This window comes from Triticum aestivum, chromosome 1B, assembly GCF_018294505.1.
Source record: "Triticum aestivum cultivar Chinese Spring chromosome 1B, IWGSC CS RefSeq v2.1, whole genome shotgun sequence".
NCBI classification, from domain to species: domain Eukaryota; kingdom Viridiplantae; phylum Streptophyta; class Magnoliopsida; order Poales; family Poaceae; genus Triticum; species Triticum aestivum.
This window is the reverse complement of record NC_057795.1, coordinates 414,738,388-414,743,764: the sequence shown is the minus strand read 5'-3', so window position 1 is coordinate 414,743,764 and position 5,377 is coordinate 414,738,388.

The following is a 5,377-nucleotide window of genomic DNA, read 5'->3' as shown; positions in this document are numbered from 1 at the left end:
AAGAGTCTCCCACAAGCTTGGGGGAGGCTTCTCCGATTACTTAATGCTTTGTCTGATCATCCTCTTAAGAAAAATGAAATACTTGATATCTTTTATAATGGACTAACTGATGCTTCCAAGGACCACTTGGATAGTTGTGTTGGTTGTGTTTTCAGGGAAAGAACAGTCGATCAAGATGAATTGCTATCGAATAATATGTTGACTAATTAAAATACTTGGACTCTTCCTGAGCCAATTCCTGAGCCAACTCTTGAGCCAATTCCTGAGCCAACTCCTAAACCAACTCCAAAGAAGAGGGGAGTTCTATTTCTCAGTCCTGAAGATATGCAAGAGGCAAAGAAATCTATGAAAGAAAAAGGTGTTAAAGCTGAAGATGTTAAGAATTTACCTCCTGTTGAAGAAATACATGGTCTTAATTTACCACCTATTGAAAAAACACATGGTCTTGATAACCCGACACAGGTAGTAAAGGTAAATTCTCGCTATAGATATGATAAGGTTGAAATCCCGTCTACTAAGTTTGCTAGCCAATGATTGGATGAATTTGATGACTTTATGGATAAACAAGAAAATTTTAATGCTTATGTTGGTAGAGAATTAAAGAGTAATGCTTACATGATTGGACGCTTGAGTGATTATATGGCTAGAGTTAAAGGTGAACTTAAACTCATTAGTAAATATGCTTCTATGGTTACCACTCAAGCAAAACAAGTACTTAAAGCTCAAAATGATTTGCTTGATGATTAAATAATAAACATTATTTTGCTGTTAGAGTGGCTACTAGAACGGGTGAAATGACTCAGGAACCTTTGTATCCTGAAGGTCACCTTAAGAGAATCGAGCAAGATTCTTCGAGAACTAATGTAGATGCACCTAGTCCTTCTAAAAAGAAGAAAAAGAAAAATGATAGGACTTTGCATGCTTCTAGTGAACCTGTTGTAGACACAGCTGAGAATCCCAATGATATTTCTATTTCTGATGCTGAAACACAATCTAGTGATGAACATGAACCTAGTGATAATGTTAATGATAATGTTCATGTTGATGCTCAACCTAGCAATAATAATGATGTAGAGATTGAACCTGCTGTTGATCTTGATAACCCACAATCAAAGAATCAACGTTATGATAAGAGAGACTTTGTTGCTAGGAAGCACGGTAACGAAAGAGAACCATGGGTTCAGAAACCCATGCCTTTTCCTCCTAAGCCATCCAAGAAAAAGGATGATGAGGATTTTGAGCACTTTGCTGTAATGATTAGACCTATCTTCTTACGTATGCGCTTAACTGATATGCTTAAAGTAATCCTTATGCTAAGTACATGAAATATATTATTACAAATAAAAGAAAGATACCAGAAGCTGAAATTTCCACCATGCTTGCTAATTACACTTTTAAAGGTGGAATACCTAAGTAACTTGGAGATCCAGGAGTACCACCTATACCATGCTCCATTAAAAGAAACTATGCTAAAACTGCTTTATGTGATCTTGGAGCCGGTGTTAGTGTTATGCCTCTCTCTTTATATCGTAGACTTGAATTGAATAAGTTGACACCTACTGAAATATCTTTGCAAATGGATGATAAATCAACTGCTATACCTGTCGGTATTTGTGAGGATGGCCTGTTGTGGTTGCAAGCGTCACTATCTTAACGGACTTTGTTATTCTTGATATCCCCAAGGACCATAATATGTCAATTATCCTTGTTAGACCCTTTTTGAATACTGCATGGGCTGTTATTGATTGCAACAAAGGCAATGTCACTTTTCATGTTAATGGTAATGAGCATATGGTACACTTTCCGAGGAAACAACCTTCAGAGTATCAGTTCTATTTGAAAAATTCCATCGATTATTATTGGAGGTTTTGAATTTCCTATTCCTACTATCTAGAAGAAATGTGATATTCTTATTATTGGGGATGTTCATATCCCCGTTGAGGTAACCTAGTGTCATTCGAAATTTCTCCAGTTTCATGCGATTCGGAATGAGTTTGTTCACAAGACTTGATCAACCTTGTTAGCGGATTCCTTTTGATGATCATGAGATGGATGAAATTAGAAGGCACAACCTTCTGTACCCTCCTTTTACTTTCTGTTATTTAGATTAAATAAAGTAAAAATAGTATTTTCTATCCGTTTTCTGAATTATCCATGCAATAAAAAATACCCGAAAATAAAAGTTCTCCAAATGCCCTACAAATTTAATATGATTTTTTCTGGAATATTTGAGAATATTTGGCACTAAGAACACAGCAGGGGGAGCTGGCACCTGGCCACGAGGGTCCAGGGTGCGCCCACCCCTACAGGGCACGCCCCCCTGCCTCGTGGGTCCACAGTGGTCCCCCTCCACTTATTCCTGCACCCACACACTTCTTCTTCCTCCCAAAAAAATCACCATCCAGCTCAAGCATGAGTTCTAGCTCACTTTGCTACCATTTCAATCTCCTTGCTCAAAGCTCCATTCACAAAACTGCTTTGGGGGATTGTTCTTTGGTATGTGACTCCTCCAATGGTCCAACTAGTTTTTGTACTAGTGCTTTATTCATTGCAAATTTTTGCTGCCTAGGTGACCCTATTCTTGAGCTTGCATGTCAAATTTATATGGTCCCAAGTAATTCTAATGCATGATATAGTCTCTAGGCACTTGTGGGAGTAGTTGCTATCAATTTGTTGAGTTTGATTCACTTTTATTTTGAGTTACTAAAAATTTCAGAAATTTTCAGAAAAAGAAGAAGAGATTTTTCTTGAGGGGCTCTTCTAGCCAAGGCCCTAAGGATAAACGAGCTAAGGAGAATGAAAATCCCAAGTATAATCTCCCTCGTGTGGCGGAAGTATGGCCATGTGAATGGCCTTGTGATAATTTCTTGAGAGCAGTCGGGATTCATGATGACTTTTATTCGTTGGTTGATAATACGGGCCTCACTGACTTCCTCCACGACCAGATCAAACAGTATCTCTTACTCACCAATACTTTCGTGCAAAATTTCTACTTTTATCCTAAGAAATCGCCTCCTTCAGTAGAGTTTCATTTATAGGATGTGGCAGGGAGATGTCACTATATAAATTTTGCACGGTTTGCAAGATACCTTTCGGGGGCAGCTTAGAGGAACCACATTGTAAAGATATGGATGGATTTATTGATACTATTACTGTAGGGGAAACGAGAAAGGTTTCCAATGCAAGAATTACTAGCATACATTTTCCTGTTTTACGCTACTTTGCAATATTTGCTAGTCGATGCTTAATTGGTCGTGGAAACTGTGGAAACCTTAGTGTTCCTGATATTATTATTTTGTTCCATGCTTTATTTCGTGATAACTCTGTTAGTATGGGCGCTATTATTGCTAAACGATTAAGCCCGAACCGTACAAAGGGCCCCATCTTTGGAGGTATCTATGCTGCATGCCTTGCTAAACATTTCAGGATACCTATTAGGCATTTTGAGAAAGAGGAAAAACTGCTGCCCCCTACCTTTCTAGATTATAAGAGCATGGTAGCACATGAGTTTATTGTTAAAAATGATGATAAGATGCTTTGTCCAATTTGAGATTTCATAAGAAACACAATGAGACTATTATCTTGCATGCGCCCTCTTTGTTTGATTTAACTGCAGGCCCTTACCTCGTCTTGCCGGAGGCCGTCTATGCGCTCCGTGGCCAGACATCAGCTCCAGAGCCTGAGCCGGAACCACCACTTTCCCCTTATCGACCATCCTATTTTCAGTGGGATCCAGAGGAGATCGCCAGTCAGTGGCAATATGATGACACTCCTCAGTACACCGGAAAGAGTAGCCATGATCCATGGGCATAGACCAACTTAGGCCAAAATCCTAAGCTTGGGGGAGTACGTATTTCTCACCGACATTACATTCATGTTCACACACTCATTCTAGTTGTCGGTGCCCATACTTTTTCATTGTACTATCCATGCTAGTTTAATTTCTTTTCTAGCTTTCTTCTTGTGTGTTTGATAAACCTTAAGAAAAACCAAAAAAATAGTTAGTTTACTTTATATGCTTGTAGTAGTAATTAAAAGAAAACCCAAAAAGATTTCTCGTTCTTCTTTTGCTTGTTGGGAGCTTTCCCGTGTAAATAGTTTTATTTCTTTTCTTTTCTTTGGGGGTCGAGAGGAGAAGACCATAATGAAAATGCTGAGTGGCTCTCATATGCATGATTGTTGATTTAACCAAGAGCCCATATTACCTTGTCTTCTCCCTTGAATTGAATGCTTGCAGATTCCAGCTTAGTCCAATGCATGTGCACTATTATTATTATCCAGACCGTTCGGTCGTGGAAGTGAAAGGCAATAATGACGATATATGATGGACTGATTGAGATGAGAGAAGCTGGTATGAACTCGACCTATCTTGATTTTGTAAATATGATTAGTTCATCATTCCTGATTCAGCCTATTATGAATAAACATGTTTCCAATGACAATTAGAGATTATAGTTGCTTATGCCATGCTTAATTAGCTGGGAGCTTATAATGGTATACCTTGCATGCCAACATGCTATTAAAATGGTTGTGATGTGGTATGATAGGGTGGAATCCTCCTTTGAATGATTCGAGTGACTTGACTTGGCACATGTTCATGCATGTAGTTGAAACAAAATCAACATAGCCTTCACGATATTTATGTTCATGGTGGATTATATCCTACTCATGCTTGCACTCGTTGTTGATTAATTTTAATGCATGTTCATGACTGTTGTCGCTCTCTCAGTTGGTCGCTTCCCAGTCTCTTGCTAGCCTTCACCTGTACTAAGCGGGAATACTGCTAGTGCTTCCAAACTCCACAAACCCCAAATTTATTCCATATGAAGCCAACATACCTTCCTATATGCGGTATCTACCTACCGTTCCAAGTAAATTTGTATGTGCCAAACTCCAAACCTTCAAATAAAATTCTGTTTTGTATGCTCAAACAGCTCATGTATCAACTAGGGCTGTCTGTATCTTCCATGTTATGCGGGTTATTCTCAAGAGGAGTGGACTCCGCTCCTCATTCATGAGAAAATGGCTGGTCACCGGGATGCCCAGTCCCATGCTCAAATCAAATCAAAATAATTGCAAACAAAACTCCCCTAGAATTGTTGCTAGTTGGAGGCACCCGTTGTTTCGGGCAATCCATGGATTGATGCTTGTTGGTGGTGGGGGAGTATAAACTTTACCATTCTGTTTGGGAACCGCCTATAATGTGTGTAGCATGGAAGATATTGAGATCTCTTAGTTGTTATGTTGACAGTGAAAGTATATCACTCAAAATGTTATTCATCTCTATTTCAAAGTCGAGCTCTGGCACCTCTACAAATACCTGCTTCCCTCTGCGAAGGGCCTATCTATCTACTTTTATGTTCCTCATCACCCTCTT